The sequence below is a fragment of the Lutra lutra genome, chromosome 3 (genome assembly GCF_902655055.1).
Source record: "Lutra lutra chromosome 3, mLutLut1.2, whole genome shotgun sequence".
NCBI lineage: Eukaryota > Metazoa > Chordata > Mammalia > Carnivora > Mustelidae > Lutra > Lutra lutra.
In genome coordinates this window covers 3145759-3167787 of record NC_062280.1, presented here as the reverse complement: position 1 = coordinate 3167787, position 22029 = coordinate 3145759, and the positions used below count along the sequence as shown (strand labels likewise).

The 22029-nt window shown below is 38.6% G+C and overlaps 1 protein-coding gene across 5 annotated transcripts in view; it reads right to left on the bottom strand.

The window, feature by feature from the left end:
- The window catches only part of C3H2orf88 (chromosome 3 C2orf88 homolog), a 64474-nt gene that overhangs the window by 15762 nt on the left and 26683 nt on the right, over nt 1-22029 (bottom strand). The gene's annotated exons all lie outside the window — the stretch shown is intronic.

The window sequence follows — 22029 nt, the reverse complement described above, 5'->3', positions numbered from 1 at the left end:
AGGTGTGGCCGGAGACCAGGGAAGAAGGAGTGATTAACTGCTTTTCTCTGAGGGTGCACTGAGGAGTGGGGTCCCAAGCTCTTGGTTCCTCTAGGTCAGAGATTGGGAGGCTGCCATCTTCATTCCTGTCCTCCAAAGCTATATGGAAAGTATTCAGGGAACAAAAGCTCCCAAGACCAAAACTGAGCAGATCACTTAGCCTGGCCCCTGGCAAGGGCAGTGCAATTCTGCCTCGGGCAAAGACATTTGAGAATCACTGCAACAGGCCCCTCCCAAAGTTAATCAACAAGAACATCCAGCCAAGACCAGGTTCACAGATCAATGAGCACTGGAAAACTTCAAAGCTATGTATATACCACATAGAATTCATGGCTTTTATTTCCCATGATTCTTCAGTCTCAAAGTTAAAATTTTTTTTAGTTTTTTTTATTCTACTTTTATATTTTTCCTCTTTCCTATTTTAATGTTTTTTTTTAAGATTTTATTTATTTATTTGACAGAGAGAAATCACAAGTAGGCAGAGAGGCAGGCAGAGAGAGAGGAGGAAGCAGGCTCCCCGCTGAGCAGAAAGCCCAATGTGGGGCTCGAACCCAGGACCTGGGATCATGACCTGAGCCGAAGGCAGCGGCTTAACCCACTGAGCCACCCAGGCGCCCTTTTAATGTTTTTTAACTATTTTATCAATACCTTTTAAAAACATCTTTTAAAATTTTCATTGTTATAGTCATATTCTATCCCTTCATTGTATTTGACCATATTTTTTGTAGACATATAGGTTTTTCTTTCTTTAAAATTTTGGGATATACTTTCTTCTAATAAATCAAAATATACCCTAAATCTACGCATGGCTTTATTGTAGTCTCCAGTGTGATCATTCTTTTCTTTGTTTTTATTTTTTCAAACAAGTTCTTATATTATCAATTCTTTTTCTTAGAATCTTTTAAAATTTTCATCCTTACAGTCATATTCATCCCTTCATAGTGTTTACCCTTATTTTTGTATGTATGTAAGTTTTTCTTTCTTTAAAATTTTGAGAGGCAGTTTCTTCTACTAGACCAAAATACACCCAAAATAAAGTGTGTGGCTCTGTTCTATTCACCAGTGTAATACACCAGTGTAATACACACACACACACACACACACACACGTGTGTGTGTGTGTGTTTCTTTTTTTCCCTCCTTTCTTCTCCCCAGTTTTGGGTCTCTTCTGATTTGGTTACAGTATATTTTTCTGGGTCGTTGCTACCCTTTAGTATTTAGTCCTCTCATTCATCTATTCTTATCTGGATAAAATGACTAGGCAGAAAAACTCACCTCAAAAAAACAAACAAACAAAAAAAACAAGAGGCAGAACAAGAGGCTAGGGACCTAATCAAGTAATATGTCAGAACTAGAGTTCAGAGAAATGATTATCAATGTGCTAGCTGGGCTCAAAGAAAGCATGGAAGATACTAGAGAATCCCTTTCTGGAGAAATAAAAGAACTAAAATCTAAGTTGAAATTAAAAAAAAAAAAGCTATTAATGAGGTGCAATAACAAACGGAGGCTCTTACTGCTAGGATAAATGACGCAGAAGAGAGAATTAGTGATATAGAAGACCAAATGATGGAGAATAAAGAAGCTGAGAAAAAGAGACAACTACTGAACCATGGGGGAGAATTCGAGAGATAACTGATACCATAAGATGAAACAATATTAGAATAATTGAAATCTCAGAAGAAAAACGGGGTGGAGGCAGAAGGTATAAAGGAGCAAATTATAGCAGAGAATTTCCCTAATTTGGTGAAGGGAAAAAGCATCAAAATCCAGGAGGCACAGAGAACCCCCCTCAAAATCGAGCACTAAACGAGAAAACTATGCAGCCAAGAATACTATATCCAGCTAGGCTGTTATCGAAAATAGAAGGAGAGATAAAAATCTTCCAAGACAAACAAAAACTAAAAGAATTTGTAAAACACCAAACCAGCCCTACAGGAAATATTGAAAGGGTCCTCTAAGCAAAGAGAGAGCCTAAAAGTAACAGACCAGAAAGGAACAGAGACAATATACAGTAACAGTCACCTTACAGGCAATACAATGGCAATAAATTCATATCTTTCAATAGTTACTTTGAATATAAATGGGCTAAATATTACCCCAATTAAAAGACACAGGATATTGCAATGGATTAAAAAAAAAAAAACCATCAATATGCTATCTGCAAGAAATTCATTTTAGACCCAAAGTCACCTCCAGATTTAAAGTGAGGGGTGGAAAAACAATTTACCATGCTAATGGACATCAAAAGAAAGCTGAGGTGGCAATCCTTATATCAGATCAATTAGATTTTAAGCCAAAGACTATAATAAGAGATAAGAAGGACAATATATCATACTTGAAGGGTCTGTCCAACAAGATCTAACAATTTTAAATATCTATGCCCCTAACATGGAAGCAGCCAACTGTATAAACCAGTTAATAACAAAATCAAAGAAACACATCAACAATAATACAATAATAGTAGGGGACTTTAACACCCCCCTCACTGAAATGGATAGGTCATCCAAGCAAAAGATTAACAAGGAAATAAAGGCTTTAAATGACACACTGGACCAGATGGACATCACAGACATATTTAGAACATTCCATCCCAAAGCAACAGAATACACATTCTTCTCTAATGCACATGGAACATTTTCCAGAATAGATCACATCCTGGGTCTCAATCAGGTCTCAATTGGTACCAAAAGATTGGGATCATTCCCTGCACATTTTCAAACCACAATGCTTTGAAACTAGAACTCAACCACAAGAAGAAATTTGGAAAGAACTCAAATACATGTAGGCTAAAGAGCATCCTACTAGTGAATGAATGGGTCAATGAGGAAATTAAAGAAGAATTAAAAAAAATTCATGGAAACAAATGAAGATGAAAACACAACTGTTCAAAATCTTTGGGACACAGCAAAGGCGGTCCTGAGAGGAAAGCATATAACAATACAAGCCTTTCTCAAGAAACAAGAAAGGTCTGAAGTACACAACCTATAGGAGCTGGAGAAATAACAGCAAAGAAAGCCTAGACCCAGCAGGAAAAGAGAAATAATAAAGATCAGAGCAGAAATCAATGAAATAGAAACCAAAAGAACAATAGAACAAATCAACAAAACTAGGAGCTGGTTCTCTGAAAGAATAAGATTGATAAACCCCTAGCCAGACTTATCAAAAAGAAAAGAGAAAGGACCAAAATTAATAAAACCATGAGTGAAAGAAGAGAGATCACAACCAACACCAAAGAAGTACAAACAATTATAAGAACATATTATGAACAACTATACACCAGCAAATTTGACAATCTGGAAGAAATGGATGCATTCCTAGAGGCATATAAACTACCACAACTGAACCTGGAAGAAATAGAAAACCTGAACAGACCCATAACCATTAGGAGATTGAAGCGGTCATCAAATACCTGGCAACAAAAAATACCCAAGGCCAGACGGCTTCCCAGGGGAATTTTACCAAACATTTAAAGAAGAATTAATACCTGTTCTGAAAATGTTCCCAAAAAATAGCAATGGAAGGAAAACTTCCAAACTCATTTTATGAGGCCAGGATTATCTTGATCCCAAAACCAAACAAGACCCCATCAAAAAGGAGAATTACAGGTCAATATCCTTGATAAACATGGATGCAAAAATTATCACCAAAATACTAGCCAATAGTATCCAACAGTACATTAAAAGGATTATTCTCCACAACCAAGTGGGATTTATTCCTGGGCTGCAAGTTTGGTTCAACATCCGCAAATAAATCAATGTGATACAATACATTAATAAAAGAAAGAACAAGAACCATATGATACTCTCAATAGTTGCTGAAAAAGCATTTGACAAAGTACAGCATCCCTTCCTGATCAAAACTCTTCACAGGATACATACCTCAATATCATCAAAGCCATCTATGAGAAACCCACAGCAAATATCATTCTCAATGGAGAAAAACTGAGAGCTTTTCCCCTAAGGTCAGGAACACAGCAGGGCTGTCCACTATCACCACTGCTATTCAACATCCTACTAGAAGCCCTAGCCTCAGCAATCAGACAACAAATGGAAATAAAAGGCATCCAAATTGGCAAAGAAGAAGTCAAAATCACACTCTCTGCAGATGGTATGATACTTTATGTGGAAAACCCAAAAGACTCCACTCCAAAACTGCTAGAACTTATACAGGAATTCAGTAAAGTGTCAGGATATAAAATCTATGCACAGAAATCAGTTGCATTTTTATACACCAACAGCAAGACAGAAGAAGGAGAAATTAAGGAGTCAATCCCATTTACAACTGCACCCAAAAGCATAAGATACCTAGGAATAAACCTAACTGAAGAGGCAAAGAATCTGTACTCAGAAAATGTTAACATACTCACGAAAGAAACTGAGGAAGACATAAAGAATTGGAAAAGTGTTCCATGGTCATGGATTGGAAGAACAAATATTGTGAAAATGTCTACGCTACTTAAAGCAATCTACACATATAACACAATCCCTATCAAAACACCCTCAGTTTTTTTTTTCAAAGAAATGGAACAAGTAATCCTAAAATTTATATGGAACCAGAAAAGACTTCGAATAGCCAGAGGAATGTTGAAAAAGAAAACCAAAGTGGGTTGCATCACATTTTAGACTTCAAGCTCTATTACAAAGCTGTCATCATCAAGCCAGGATGGTACTGGTACAAAAACAGACACATAGATCAATGGAACAGAACAGAGAGCCCAGAAATAGACCCTCAACTCTATGGTCAACTAATCTTTGACAAAGCAGGAAACAATGTCCAATGGAAAAGAGACAGTCTCTTCAACAAATGGTGTTGGGAAAATTGGACAGCCACATGTAGAAAAATAAAACTAGACCATTTCCTTATACCACACACAAAAATAGAGTCAAAATGGATGAAAGACCTCAATGTGAGAGAGGAATCCCTCAAAATCCTTGAGGAGAACACAGGCAGCAACCTCTTTGACCTCAGCCCCAGCAACTTCTTCCTAGAAACATCACCAAAGGCAAAGGAAGCAAGGGCAAAAAATGAACTATTGGGACTTTATCAAGATCAAAAACTTCTGCACAGCAAAGGAAACATTCAACAAAACCAAAAGACAACTGACAGAATGGGAGAGGATATTTGCAAACAATGTATCAGATAAAGGGCTAGTATCCAAAATCTGTAAAGAACTTATGAAACTCAACACCCAAAGAACAAATAATCCAATCAAGAAATGGGCAGGGACATGAGCAGACATTTCTGCAAAGAAGACATCCAGATGGCCAACAGACACATGAAAAAGTGCTCCACATCACTCGGCATCAGGGAAATACAAATCAAAACCACAGTGAGATAGCACCTCACACCAGTCAGAATGGCTAAAATTAACAAGTCAGGAAACGACAGATGCTGGCAATGACACAGAGAAACGGGAACCCTCCTAAACTCTTGGTGGGAATGCAAGCTGGTGTGGCAACTCTGGAAAACAGTATGGAAGTTCTCAAAAAGTTGAAAATAGAGCCACCTTATGATCCAGCAATCACACTACTGGATATTTACCCTAAAGATACAGATGTAGTGATCTGAAGGGGCATGTGCACCTGAATGTTTATAGCAGTAATGTCCATAATAGCCAAACCATGGAAAGAACCTAAATGCCCATCAACAGATGAATGGATAAAGATGTGGTATATATATACAATGGAATACTATGCAGCCATCAAACACCCTGAAATCCTGCTGTTTTGCAACGATGTAGATGGAACTAGAGGGTATTATTCTAAGTGAAATAAGTCAATCAGAGAAAAACGATATCATATATCTCTGATATGAGGAATTTGAGTGGCAGGATAAGGGTTCGTGGGGAGTAGGGAGGGAAAAAATGAAATAAGATGGGACTGGGGAGGGAGACAAACCATAGAGACTCTTAATCTCAGGAAACAAAGTGAGGGTCCTGGAGGGTTGGGGGGAAGGATAGGGTGGCTGGGTTATGGACATTAGGGAGGGTATATGCTATGGTGAGTGCTGTGAATTGTGTAAGAACCATGATTCACAGACCTGTACCCCTGAAGTAAATAATACATTATGTGTTAATATAAAATAAAAAGATGCTGAGCAACTTAAAAAAAATTAAAAAAAAAAAAAGCTGTGAGAACATTCCTTAATCACCCAGCCAGAATTTAATGAGTGTCTATGATGTGTTCAGGACCAATGTCTATAAGTGCTTCCAAACTTACTGAACAAAATAGAGTAAGAACAAGATGATAACTTTCTCAGGCTATAAGTAGTATAGATTTCCAGAGAAGGTCCTTAATTTATTTATCCTCGCCTTAATAGGGGATATGACTTTTTTTGTTCATGCCTCTGGCAGCTAAATAAAATGTGAGGATGCCTTTCCCCCCACCACACCCTCCACTTTACCCCCCAAATCCCAAAACACACAAACACATGAACAATGAGAGACTATGGACTCTGAAAACAATCTGAAGGGTTTGAAGAGGTGGGGGGGTGGGAGGTTGGGGGAAACAGGTGGTGGGTATTAGAGAGGACACAGACTGCATGGAGCACTGGGTGTGGTACAAAAACAATGAATACTGTTATGCTGAAAATAAATTTAAAAAATGATTTAAAAAAAACCACAAACACACACACCCCACAGGCATACATAAATGAAAGAAAGCTCTTTTTACTTGGTTCCCTCAATGTTACTTAGGAGCCCCGACGCACTAAGTATAGCGCGTGTGTCAGGCCACAGTTCTGGCACTTTCCTTAGGACTAGGTCTGGCCACTACTGGGTATTCTGTTGGATCCTTCAAACAGAAGATTTACATTACTGCAGCCCATCACTCTGTGTCGTTCGCTTCAGCACTATGGTGTCCATCCTGAATGCAGTGTCATCAAATTGAGCCTGGTGAGTGAACTCCTTGGGAATGTGCCAGGGAAGGTGTCAAAAAAGCCATAACTTGAATATGAGTTAGGTCCAAACACAAAGCTCTAGCCAAAAACTAACTTCTAAAATACGCTCTGGAAAGGAGTAAGCGTGTAAGTCCCTGAAAGCCTATCTTAAATACTAGATTAACAGAAGTGGTTGCAACTGTGGTCCTGCTTTGTATCATATTCTAAGCCTCTAAGCAGATTTCTAAGATGTTTTATATCTCAAGTTATGATTTAAAATGAACCCTAGCCCTGAATTAATGCAAATCTCTATATCATTAAAAAATGATACTCTTTAAGAAGCCTTATGCATATATATATACACTATTTTTCAAATTTTAATCCAGATGCAATTAATAAATGCTAATTCATTAAAAAACGTAAGAATTCATTAAAAAATAATGGAGTTCCTAATAATATTTGTCATTATTTGTCCTTATTGTCCTTATAAGAAAGACCTCTTTCTTACAAGGAGTCCCTGAAAATTGGACTTTGAACAGAGGTCTTTGTCCTGGTAATATTGAGAATCAGTGACTTAGACTTTAAACTGATAACAGGATCATATGATACCAGTTCAAGTGGCAAACAGAATAAACTCTACTACTCACACAAAGAAGTAAAAGCTGGAAATACAGTAAATATGATTTTGGCCGGTGTGAAGGTTGCGTAAAGAGCGCTACGGTATGGTCTTTGGAAGTGACTGGCTGGTTCCATCCTCGGGCACACAGATCGCACACAGTGTGCAGCTCCTCGCCTGCAGGGCAGTGTCAGGATGGCTCTTCACGAGGTCACACTTAGGGTCCAATGTTCTTGGTGGAGAGCAGGGAGAACGATACTGTTAAGTGAAAGGCTGATGTCTGAGATTCTCATGAACCTGAGTAGAGCCGTGTGGTAGGACCTCGTCTGTGAGCAGCAACCTGGGTCAGACGTCATCACACAAGTTGAGCTTCTCCACAGACAACATCTAGTGTTGCCTGGGAGCATGCAAGATGTTCAGTAAGGTCACTTCCTTTCCTTCTTAGATTGTCCCCTAGAACTAACAGTATCACATTACTTTCAGAGCTTTAGTTACTACTTTAAGATCATAATTAAGGAAAGAGAATATAATCTAAGAATGCTGATAATGACTGTAGTTTTGAATCACTACAGTCATGTGACAGTCCGAAGGCACATATCAGTGCTTCATCTCAATTACCCCGTCCTGCAGGTGGAGAAGAGGAACAGGTGTTTCTCCTGGCCCTTCTGAGCTTGACTCTGGGTGCATGTCTGGCTTCACCTAACCAACCCTATTTATAACCGGGAGCACTGAACTTCGCTTTTCAGTAATTCTCCCAGTACTGTAATTCTTCCAGGAAGAATTACTGCAAAGCGAAGTTCAGTGCTTGCAAGTTTACCTTGCAGGAAAATGGAGGGTAGCTTCTGACCAATTGGCTGAAAGAAAACTAGGTGAAGAAGTGATCTAGATCACCACTAAGAATGTAAAACTGTTAAACCTGATATACTAAACTCATTTCTCAGTCATGTCATGCCTTACCCAAATGACACAGCTGCACTCATGATGCATGAATTAAGCTAAGCTCTGCAAAATTCTGGTCAGTTCCTTAGACCACCGTTGTTAAATAAAGGTGGGGTGGGGGTATGAAGAACCAGGTAGCAATGGCAAAGTATGGTCTTTGGTTTGTTACAGCTGGACTAGTCTTTAGATCCTATAGCTGACTAGGAATCTGAGCTTGAATCACAACATGAAACCAAAACTAAATGTTCAGTCCTAAACTCACTGCGATCAGAAAAGCATGATCCAATCGTCCTTGTATGCTAAGCCAGTTATCACATAGACTCCGACCTCACACTGACTTACAGAATGCTTTCTTTTTTAAAAGGTCTTTCTCGTTTCCCCCCTTCTCCCTGGTATGGAGAATTCTTCAGATTTCTCCCTTTTAAAAACTAACCCTTTCTACATACTACATACAGATTTCTTCCTTTTAAAAATTAACCCTTTCCTGAGTGTCCGTCTCAAGTACACTTGTTGTATAAAGGCCATTAAACCACCTAATGTTACTCTACCAGGCTCTTGGGTTTCCATGCTATAGTTATCTCCATCACTGTACTTTCCCATTCTGCCTTATTTACAAGTCTGTGCCCGTGCCAGATGGACTCTTGAAGGCGGGAACATGGCCCCAGCACTTCTGTGCTTTCTAAAAGGAGACGGGTACTAAGCCATTGTTATTCATCTTTGCATCCCACTTCTACGTGCATAGCATAATGAAGGGCCTCAGTGAATGTTAATTGATTTAAATAATTTAACTCTACATGTTTGAAAGAAACTTCTTTAGAGGCATACCTCAGAGATACTGCAGGTTCAACTCCAGACCACTATTAAAACAAATATCACAATAAAGCAAGTGCAAAGAATGTTTTGGTTTCCCTGTACATGTGAGTTATATTGATAGCATACTATAGTTTACTAAGTATGCAACTGCTTTCTGCCTAAAAAAACCCAATGTACATAACTTAAATAAAAAAATACTTTGTTGGGCGCCTGGGTGGCTCAGTGGGTTAAGCCGCTGCCTTCGGCTCAGGTCATGATCTCAGGGTCCTGGGATCGAGTCCCGCATCGGGCTCTCTGCTCAGCAGGGAGCCTGCTTCCCTTCCTCTCTCTCTGCCTGCCTCTCTGCCTACTTGTGATCTCTGTCTGTCAAATAAATAAATAAAATCTTTAAAAAGAAAAAAACTTTGTTAAAAACTGCTAACCATCATCTGAGCTTTCAGCGAGTTGTAATCACTGAGCACAGATCACCATAACCAAGAATTATGACGAGTTCGAAATATTGTGAGAATTACCAAATGTGAAAGAGACATGATGTGAACAAATGCTGTTGGGAAAACGGCACAGATAGACTAGCTCAACACAGGGTTGCTCAAGCCTGCAATTTGTAAACAATGCAGCATCTACAAAGTGCAGTAAAGCGAAGAACCATCAAACAAGGCACGCATGTGCACTTGTAGAAAGAGCAACAGAGTACATGTGACCACGAGTTACAAACAACAGCCAAGCATCCAGAGCTTTCCGGAGTAAATTACCCACCTATCTCTGTTTCGTTTGGGGTTTCTTTCTTTCTTTCTTTCTTTCTTTCTTTCTTTCTTTTTTGAGATTATTTTAGTTTCAAGCATAGGAGAGGTGCAAAGGGGTCGGGGGAGGGAGGTACAAAGAAGCAGACTCCCTGCTGAGCAGAGACCCTCATGCAGGGCCCTATCCCAAGACCTTGGGATCACCCCTGAGCCAAAATCAAGATCTGGATGCTCAACCGACTGAGCGGCCAAGCTCGCCTTTCATCTCTGTGTCTATGGAGCCTGCCACGCTTCCGGTCCCCTTTACTCTTTCCTGGGGTCTTACTGTGATTTTATGCATTTTCCACATTTTACAAAGTGCACTGCTGTAGAACTGTATGTAAGCAAGTTAAATATCCTGCCTGGGGAAGCACGTGGCCTTGATGACAATGCAGGAGGGACAAACTGCACTGCCATTCTGGAACTCACATCTTTTGACTGTGGTGGCTTCGAGGGTCTCACTGCTGTATCACACCACCTTTTAGAGTTCATGGTCTGTGCTACATCAGATGAACCATGTATTAATGCAACAATTTATTGTATAAACCCATTCTTCAAAAGACTTGTCTTAAAGGGGAGAGGGTGCAAAGAACACTCCCAAACACAGAGAGTACTGTAACCCGGTTCAAGAGCAGCGTAACAATTCATGTTGGGAGCTCTAACCCAAATATGCCACTTTCAGAAATCTAAAAGAAATGATTAAAATTGCCAACCAAATTTTTTATGGTAGTCTTTTTATAATTAGAAGAATTGAAAATAACCTAAATGTACAATGATATGAAATTTGTTATAGGTCTATGTCCTGGAATATTAGGGATCTATTAAATAATAGTGGTAGATAGCCTCTAAATGGCCCCAGTAATCTCTGCCTCCTGAAATTCCCTCCCATGCCTTGTTTAATTCTCTATCTCTTAGGGCTAATGAGTCACTTCTAACCATAGAGCATAGCAAAAGTGATGAGATGTCATTTCCAAGATTAAATTTCAAAGAGACCTGGCTTCTGTCTTTCACTTCTCTTACTCTGATAGAGGTCAGCTTCTGTGTTGTAAGAAGCCCTACAGAGAGGCCCATGAGTCAAGAAAATGAGGGAATCCTCTGTACGGCAGTGACAGTGCGTGTAAAACTGGATTGTTCCAAGATAAGCCTTCAGATAAGATCACAGCCCCAGCTGACACCTGTGAGAAGGAGGGGCACTCGGTTAAGTTGCACCCAAATTGCAGATCCACAGAGACTGTGAAATTAATGTTCATAATATTCAGCCACCTAGTTTTAGGGTAGTTCATAACAAATAGATGATAACTTCTGGGGTCCCTGGATAGTTCAGTCAGTGAAGTGTCTGACTCTTGATTTCCGCTCAAGTCATGATTTCAGGGTTGTGAGACTGAGCACCATGTTGGGCTCTGCACTGGGTGCAGAACCTGCTTAAGATTCTCTCTCTCGTTCTCCCCCTAACCCACCCTGCCTCAGATAAATAAATACTTTTTAAAAGAATACTTAGGATGCCCTTCAATGGACGAATGGATAAAGAAGGTGTGGCCCATATATACGATGGAGTATTATGCCTCCATCAGAAAGGATGAACACCCAACTTTTGTATCAACATGGTCTGGACTGGAGGAGATTATGCTGAGTGAAATAAGTCAAGCAGAGAAAGTCAATTATCATATGGTTTCGCTTAATTGTGGAGCATAAAGAATAATATGGAGGACACGGGGAGATGGAGAGGAAAAGTGAGTTGGGGGAAATTGGAGGGGGAGACAAACCATGAGAGACTGTGGATTCTGAGAAACAAACTGAGGGTTTTGGAGGGGGGGAAGGGGGGGTGAGCCTGGTGGTGGGTATTGTAGAGGGGATGTATTGCACCACTGGGTGTGGTGCATAAACAATGAATTTTGGAACACTTAAAAAAAAAATTTGGGAAAAAAAGCCAAATAGTAAACAGAACTTTAAAAGAAAAAAAAAAGAATACTTAGTAACATGAAAATATACTCATATGTTAAGCTTTTAAACTACTAGTCAAATGGGTTATTTATGGCAAAACAAAAACTTTAACTTTCAATAACAAAAATGCTGTTTAAAAACATGTGCTTTGTACTCACATATTTGTTATTTGAACTAGTAATTTCCTACAACATTTCTATTCACTGAAAATATTTTCAAAACTGTTATAAAGCCTATCTTGTAATATCATATAATTTTTAAGTACAATTATTAGCTAAAAAAAGATATCAAACATGGAAAATATTACAATCTGCCTCCTAAAATATGATAGAAAAGTTTACAAAGATTAGAAGATTTATCCAAATCTTCAGAACTGATAATTTTTAAAAGCAGAAAAACATACATGTATGATTCTAGTTTTTAAAATTTATATGATTTAAAAAGAATAGAGCTAAATACAGGAAAACATAAACAGAGTTGATCTTTGGATGGTGGGATTATAATTTACATTTCCTCTTTATGCTTTTCTCTCCCAAAATTTTTCAAATACACATTATTTTTATCAGAAATGTCTTTTAAAAAAATCAAACTTCTAATTTGATGAAATACGTTTTAGTTGCTTCAAACCCAGATTTAAGCTAATATGAGATTCACTACTTTGTGAAGAAAGAACAGCACTGGATCCACCAATCCAAGTGCTAGTACTTGGATTAGCAAGTAAAAATACTCAATAGGACTATAATACATCTAAGTTAAAAAAAAAAAGCCATCAAACTAAGTCAAATGAGAGTGTTAAACTAATGCAGAATTGGTCAGAACCAAGCACAAGTTTGTGAGGAGATATGGTAGATGCCTCCCATGGCAGTGGTTCCAAAACATCAAGATTTACACATTGGAATACTAAAAAGCTGAACAACTCCTGTATTTCCCATAAATTCAGTATTTATCATCTGTGGTTTACCTAAATATTCCAGAATCTTACATTCTACCCTACCTATATAAACTTTGGGGTCTGCACTGTTCTATGTGGAGTGTAAAGTTTGCCTTTTATTAATCCTAATACTGTATGTACAGGAGGAAGGGAAAAGTTGTTTGAGATTTGAGGGTTTGGTAAAATTATTTTTTTTGTGTGTGAAACTATTTCTCATTTCTTTAGTGCAGACTGTTAGTTCATCCAAGATCCTGACCAAGTTTCTTTAAAAAAAAAAAAAAAAAAGACACCTTGAGACTTTCAGGGAAAATGACAGAGTAGGAGGATCCTAAACTCACCTCATCCTATGGATACACCTAAATAACCCATACCTCAGTAAGAGTAATTCAAAAAATGACCCAAAGATTGGCAGAATAGACTCCTCACAGCTACACATAGAGAAGAGGCTACATCAAAAATGGTCGAAAGGGTGGAGATGGGGTCAGGAACCAAATTGACCCACAAAATTGTCCACAGGAGAAAGGGACACCACTCCAGGCATGGAGAAAGAAGAGGAGAAGACCCCCACCCCAGGCATGGGGGACCCACCCTGGGGAGAAAAATCCTCACAATATTTGGCTTTGAAAACTAAGGCAATCAGCGAGGCTTAATACGTGGAACTTTCAAAATCAGCTGGCTTGGGTCTGCGAAACCCAGAAGGATATAGGACACTGAGTCCTTAACCTTAAAGAGACAGCACAAGTAACAGCCTTGACATACAGCACAGAAGCTGCAGTTTGAAAAATGCCTCAGGTATATAGGAAGGAGATTTATTTACTAATCTCAGAACACATACTGGAGGGGCAGGGATCTTTAAGAGACTTCTCTAGGAACAGAGAGCTGGCAGGCACCATTTTCCTCCCTTATCCCCAATACACAGCCACCTGTGGGAACCAACATGAGCATTCTCTAACCTAGCTTGATAACAGCATGCTCCAATCTTGCTTTCTTCTGCAGTCCCATTCTCTTCAGCCCATCCTCCACAGGAGTTCTGCAAAGGGGCTCAGGTCTCCTCCCACAGCAGACCAGTGTAAACCTTGCTAACACCACCCACCCCACTCCTGCATACACACATGGACCTGCCCCACCCAACCTGCCCTGAGCAGGAGTCCATCTAAAGCAGAGTCCAAGCATGGCACTGTGCAAGCAGCTCCAACAGGAGCCAGTGCCACTGCAAGGAGACTTCTGTCCTGGCAAGAAGAGAAGATAACCACACACATCAGTCCAAGTGGGGCGCCAGCAAGGCTGGGGCAGACAGCTGGTCTGACTACAGGCCCCATCTACCAACAAAAGCCCTGCAGTTTGGCTGCAGTAGCAGCGCTGACAAATGCCTGATTTGACCCAACTCAAGTTCAAGGTGGCCCCATACTGGGCCACTGATAACAGAGGGACCAAGCCCTGCCCACAACAGGCAAGGAGAGCTTGCAGATGACTGCACTGAAGTGGAGGCAAATGTGGCTCAGCCACAATAGTAGGGTGCATGCTACACACACAGGAGACACCCCAGGTTCAGGCAAACAGGGAACACTGCCCTGCAGGACTCTATAGGACCTCTTCCCCATAATGCCACTACTTTGATAATCAGGAGACATAGCTCACTTTCCTAACACACAGAAACAGACCCAGAAATTTAGAAAAAAATGAAGAAACAGAGGAATATGTCTCAGATGAAAGAAGACAAAATCACACCAAGACAGCTAACTGAAATGGAAATAAGTAATATGCCTGACATTCTCTATCTATTAAAGTAATGGTCATAAAGATACTCACTGGACTTGAGAAAAGAGAGGAAGATTTCAGTGAGATCTACAACAGAAAGCATAAAAAAGAAAGAATCAGAGATGAAGAACTCATTAACAGAAATTAAAAATATGCTAGTAGGAATAAATAGTAGACTAGAGGAAGCAGAAGAATGGATCAGTGACCTGGAGGATGGAGTAATGGAAAGCAATCAAGCTGAACAGGAGAGAGAAAGAAGATGAAAAGTAAGAATAGATTAAAGGAATTTAGCAACACCATCAAGTGCAACAACGTTTGCATCACAGGGATTCCAGAAGGAGAAGAGAGAAAAGGGGGCAGAAAATTTATTTGAAGAAATAATAGCTGAAGACTTCCTGATTCAGGGGAAGGAGACAGAAATCCAGATCCAGGAGGCACAGAGAGCCTCCAACAAAATCAACCCAAGGGGGTCTACACCAAGATACATAGTAATTAAAATGGCAAAAAGTAGTGATAAAGAGAGAATTTTAAAAGCAACAAGAGAAAAGAAAACAGTTACATATAAAGGCAACCCTATAAGGCTATCTGTTGATTTTTCAGCAGAAACTCTGAAGGCCTGAAGGGAGGGAACATGATATATTCAAAGTGCTAAGAGAAAGAAAAAAACAAAAACAAAAACAAAAACCCAGCAGCCAAGAGTACTCTATTCAACAAGGCTATCATTCAGAATAGAAGGAGTTTCCCAGACAAACAAGTTAAAGGAATTCATGACCACAAACCAGCCCTAAAAGAAATGTTAATGGTGATTCTGAGTGGAAAGGAAAGGCCATAAGTAGGACTAAGAAAGGTAGGAAGAAGAAAAGCAATAAAATTAAGTATATCTATAAAAAATTAGTTAAGGTAATCACAAAAGGTTGTAAAGTATGACACCATTTAGCTAAAATATTGTAGGTGGGGGAAGAACTACAGAATGGGTTCAAACTTAAGCAACCATCAACTTAGTATAGGTTGCTGTAAGCATAAGATGTTATACATAAACTGAATGGTAACCACAAATCAAAAACCAATCATAAATATGCAAAACATAAAGAGAAAGGAATCTGTGTATCACTAAAGAACGCCAACTAATCATGATAGAAGAGAACAAAAGAACTACAAACACAACCATAAAACAAGTAAAATGGCAATAAGTACATGCTTATTAATAATTACTTTGAATATAAATAGACTAACTGTTCTAATCAAAAGACATGGGGTGACAGATGCTAAAAAACCAAGACCCATCCATATGCTGCTTACTGGAGACTCATTTCAGATCTAAAGACACATGCAGAGTGAAAGTGAAGGTCTGGGAAAGAATTTATCATGAAAATGGATATGAAAGAAAGCCTGGCTAGCAATACTTCTATAAGTCCAAACAGACTTTAAAACCAAGACTGTAATTAGAGACCAAGGAGGGCACTATATAATCATAAGGAGAATAATCCAACATGAAGATGTAACAACTAAGTGTCCATGCGTCCAACACTGGAGCACCCAAATAGATAAAGCAGCTATTGCCAAACATAAAGTCATCAGTAACAGAATAGTAACAGAATAATCACAGGGGATTTTAACACCCCACTTAAATCAATGGATAGGTCATCCAAGCAGAAAATCAACAGGGAAACAGTGACTTTGAATGACACATCAGACCAGATGAATCTGACAGATTCAGAACATTCCATCCTAAAACAGAATACATATTCTTATCAAATGCACATGGAACATTCTCCAAAATAGGTGATACATTAGGCCATAAAACATGTCTTAACAAATTCAAAAGGATCAAAGTCATACCATGCATCTTTTCTGACCACAATGCTATGAAATTAGAAATCAACCACAAAAAAAATCTGGACAGAGCACAAGTAGATGGAAGTTAGATAACATGCTACTAAACAATTAATAGGTCAACCAGAAATCAAAGAGAAAGTTTAAAAAATACATGGAGACAAGCGAGAATGAAAATACAACAGTCCAAAATCTTTGAGATACAGCACAAGCTGTTTTAAGAGGTAAGTTTATAGCAACACTGGCTTACCCCAAGAAGCAAGAGAAATGAGCAGTGGGACTTTATACCTTAAGGAGCTAGGAAAAGAAGAACAAACAAAACCCAAAACCAGTATAAGGAAGGAAATCATAAAGATTAGAACAGAAATAAATGAAATAGAAACTAAAAACCAAACCAAACCAAAACAAAACAAAAACCCCCCAATAGAACAGATCAATGAAACCCAGAGCTGTTTCTTCAAAAGGAACCATAGAATTGATAAACCTTCAGCCAAACTCACAAAATAGAGAATGAGAGAGGACTCAAACAAAGTCAGAAATGAAAGAGGAATTGCAGGGGTGGTTCAATAGTCACAAGTAAATCAACATCAATAAGAGAAAGAGTAAAACCATATGATTATTTCAATAGATGCAGAAAAAGCATTTGACAAAAGACAACATCCATTCATGATAAAAACTTAATAAAATAAGTTTAGAGAGAACATACCTCAACATATTAAAGAATATATATGAAAACCCACAGCTACCATTATACTCAATGGTGAAAAACTGAGAACTTTTACTCTAAGGTCAGGAACAAGACAAGGATGTCCACTCACCACTTTTTTTCAACATATTACTGGAAATCCTAGCCACAGCAATCAGAGAAGAGAAAGAATTAAAAGGCATCTAAAGTGGTAAGGAAGAAGTAAACTTTAACTATTTGCAGTTGACATGATAGTGCACAAAACAAACAAACAAACAAACAAAAACCTAAAATGGGCACCTGTGCATCTCGGTTAAGCATCTGCCTCCAGATCAGATCATGATCTCAGGGTCCTGGGGTCAAGCCCCATATCAGGATCTCTGATCAGCAGGGAGTTTGCTTCTTCCTCTTCCTCTGGTCCCCCCGCCCCAGCTTGTGTACTCTCTCTCTCTCTCTCAAATAAATAAATAAATAAATAAATAAATAAATAAATAAATAAATAAAATTAAGAAAAAAACTCTAAAGTCTCCACCAAAAAACTGTTAGAACTGAAAAATGAATTCAGTGGGGTTGCAGGATACGGAATCAACATACAGAGAAATCCACTGCATTTCTATACACTAATAACGAAGTAGTAGCAGCAAGAGAAATTAAGAAAGCAATCCCATTTACAATTCCATCAAAAATAATAAAATACCTAGGAATAAACTTAACCAAAGAGGTAAAGACCTGTACTCTGAAAACTATAAAACACTAGTGAAAGAAATTGAAGATGATACAAAGGGAAAGACATTTCATGCTCATGGACTAGAAGAACAAATAATGTAAAAATGTCTATACTACCCACACAACAATCTACAGATTTAATGTAATTCTCATCAAAATACCAACAGCATTTTTCACAGAACCAGAATGATCCTAAAATTTCTATGGAATCACAAAAGGCTCTAAATAAGAACAGCAATATTGAAAATGAAGAACAAAACTGGAGGTATCACAATCCCAGATTTCAAGGTATACTACAAAGCTGTAGTAATCAAAACAGTATGGTTTTGGCACAAAAACAGACACATAGATCACAGAACAGAATAGAAAACCCAGAAATAAACCCAGAAGTAAGGTCAATTAACCTTTGACAAAGGAGGCAAGGATATCCAGAGAAAAAGACAGTCTCCTCAAAGATGGGTACTGGGAACACTGGACAAGTACATGCGAAAAAATGAAATTGGACCACTTTCTTATACCACACACAAAAATAAACTCAAAATAGATTAAGGACCTAAATGTGAGACCTGAAACCATAAAAATCTTAGAAAAGAGCACAGGCAGTAATTTGTAATTTGTCTGACATTGGCCATAACAACATCACTAATCAGGTAAGTGCAAATCAAAACTACAATGAGCCACCACTTCACTCCTGTCAGAATGGTTAAAATTAAAAACACAAGAAACAACAAGTGTTGGCTAGGATGTGGGGTAAAAGGACGCCCTGGGCACTGTTGGGGGGAACGCAAACAGTTTAGCCACTGTGGAGGCTCCTCAGTGTGCAGTTTCCTCAAAAAACTAAAAATAGAACTATCATATGATCCAGTAATCTCACTACTGGTATTTACCCAAAGAATACTAAAACACTAATTTATAAAGATATATGCATTCCCATGTCCATTGCAGCATTATTTATAATTAGCTAAATTGTGGTATCAACCTAAGTGTCCATCAATGGATGATGGACAAAGGAGATGTGGTGTATATATGGACAACGGAGTGTTATCCCTCCATAAAAGGAATGGAATCTCGCCATTTGGGTGTTACCATCCAACATAGATGGATGTAGAAAGTATAATGCTGAGATAAAGCATTTATTGAATGGCAAATAACATATGATTTCACATATATGTAGTATTTAAGAAACAAAACAAAGAAAAAAGAGAGACAAAAAGCCAGACTTTTAAATTATAGAGAATTAATGGTTATCAGAGGTGAGGTAGGAGGGATGGGTGAAATAGGTAAGGGTATTAAGAGCACATATATCATGATGAGCTCGGAGTAACACATAACCACTGGTAAGGAAAAACAAAACATTATAGAAATGCAGCAGCTATTCTGCTGTTATTACTGTAAGATCATTACTGAATTGATAATTAGGTAAGAAGAAGGAAGACAAAATTGAAAAGGAAGGAGAAGCTGGCATTTGAGCTGAGTGTCTTAGATAACCCATGCTCCCATGTTCTGAACGTTTTCACAATCCCATTCATAAAAGTCTAACCCACAAGAAACACATGAGATTCCCCCAACCTCAAAATCTTGCACAAAAGTTGAAGCCATATACTGTAAAACAATCCTGAAAATGTAAATCCTTGTGTAATTCTATTACAATACGAATGCATCTCTTCCCACTGGAATGGATGGTACATTTGTCTCTCTCTCTCACATGCCTATGAGTTCATGGAGGTAGAGACTCTGCCTTACTCAAGCCTGAACTTTAACAAATGGTTTCTAATCAAAATTGATCTCACACACCTAAATCTTGGTCATTTTAATGGATCAAATTATCTTAACTGACATTTTTCTGAATCATTAAATTTTATTTACCTCAAATGCCATTATGGAATTTGAAAGTCAGAGTTTGCCATCTCAAAATATGCCACAATGATAATAAGGGTTGTTTTAAGCCAAAGGCAATTAGCTCTTTGTACCCCCTTTTTGTCAAAAAGCAGTTCCCTTTGTAAAGCTGTCTCTACCTCCTTTACTGGGAGGAGAACCACTCCAGATACAATTCTTATCACCTGAGATCTTTTATCTGCTTAACAAACCTTATGAAACAGTCCTTATTTATTATACATTTCCATATATATGGTCACTTTCCATAACTTACCTCCAACCCAGGAGCCCCAAACCCCTTTTCCTTTGTCTAGCCTCTTTCCCACAATTTATCACCCTTTCTTAAGATGATATATAAGTCTCCCATTCTGTTCCCCTGAAGCACATTTCTTTGTGATGCCCATGGATACATGGGCCATTGTTGTCATTTTTTTCTGCCTGTTAGTCTATCATTTTGATTTGCAGACCCAGCCAAAAGGGTAGAGGAAGAGCTTTTCGCATCCCCTACAAATTCAAGATTTGTCTTTCTGTTACATAGTGAAACCAAATACTTAGAGCAACTAGGAGGCATAAATAATAAATTGTCTATTAAGTGCTAGGCACTGAATTAAATTCCAGACAGTAGTATACGTACTTCTGAATACTGAAAAGAACACTTATTCTTATGTGGAGACATGGGAAAACACAGTGTTCAATCCATTCAGACTCTAGGTCAAAAGATCATAAATTCAGAAAGTTTTGCTCCTAAAGTCTCATCATTCTTTCTGGATTCATATACCACATTCCTAAGGAGTCATTTATACAGTTCCTGTTTTCTGTAGCTGATGGTGCACTATTTCAGGGTGTGGTTGAGGGGTTGCGGATGAGGTGGGGGTAGAGCTGCATTTAATTTAAACATTTTTAGAGCCCCCTTTTTACCTATTGGATTTAATTTCTCACTAATCCCAGGAAAGTTCTTCTCCATTAAGTTATTTTCCTTTCATGCACACACCCATGCTCATTTTTTCCCCTAGCTTCGCTTGTGTTGAAACACACCACTTCTCCTTTATCTGCACTCAGCACTCCTTCCCTCTTCCCTGCTTAAATTAAATCTCTACTATCTCCACGTCTAGAGAAGTTCCATCTCCTTTGTACAGACTTCTGGAACTCCTCCCACCCTTACTCAGAATTCTCTTTTTCAACTGATGTCCACTTTATTGGTTTAATTTTTTTTAACATTTTTAAAAATTTATTTTCAGCATAACAATATTCATTGTTTTTGTACCACACCCAGTGCTCCATGCAATCCGTGCCCTCTCTAATACCCACCACCTGGTTCCCCCAACCTCCCACCCCCCCACCTCTTCAAACCCTTCAGATTGTTTTTCAGAGTCCATAGTCTCTCACTGTTCACCTCCCCTTCCAATTTCCCCCAACTCCCTTCTCCTAACTCCCCATGTCCTCCATGCTATTTGTTATGCTCCACAAATAAGTGAAACCATATGATAATTGACTCTCTCTGCTTGACTTATTGGTTTAATTTTTAAGTGCTGTCTCCCCAAATGAAATTAAATATTCCTCAAAGGCAGTAGTCATTTCTTCTTTTGTTAATTTGCACAGAATAGTTCTTATATCAAGGCCCTTAATAAATGCTAATTAAATCTTGGCTATTTATTAAATAGCCATGTGCTTCAAAGTGTATTAGATGTTGGGAATAAAACTGTGAACTGTAAGACTTCTATTTCTTTCAGGGCACTTAAAAGCAAAATTCACAAACTCATGGTAGTGTTGGGCTGGTGTCTTACTTGGCCAGCACAGTGTTTAAACTGTTCTGAATGAGAGTAGTTCTAAGCTGGCATTCGCCCCCTGGTTCACAAGGCTCTGTCACTCCCTTGTGTCTAGCACCTAGCCAGCTTCCCTAATGTATGTCACCGTAAGCCCCTTGTGAAACATCTGAAGGGGAGAGAACCCATGACCCAAATAAGCCACTTTGCAGGTAGATTATTTTGAGCTGAAGGCAATCAAGACCTAGCAGATTCAAGAAAAACTTTGAACTCTCCTTTAACTACTCAAAAGAATTGAGATAGGGAGGCTGGTTTAGAAAGAGAGCTGTTACCAGAAATAAATTCTATGTGAATGACCTATCTATATGGCAGATAAACATCTAATTGGCAAATATCTGCTCTTCTTATCATCCTGTCAGTTACCCTCCTCTCCTTTGACCTCAGGTCATTATCTCA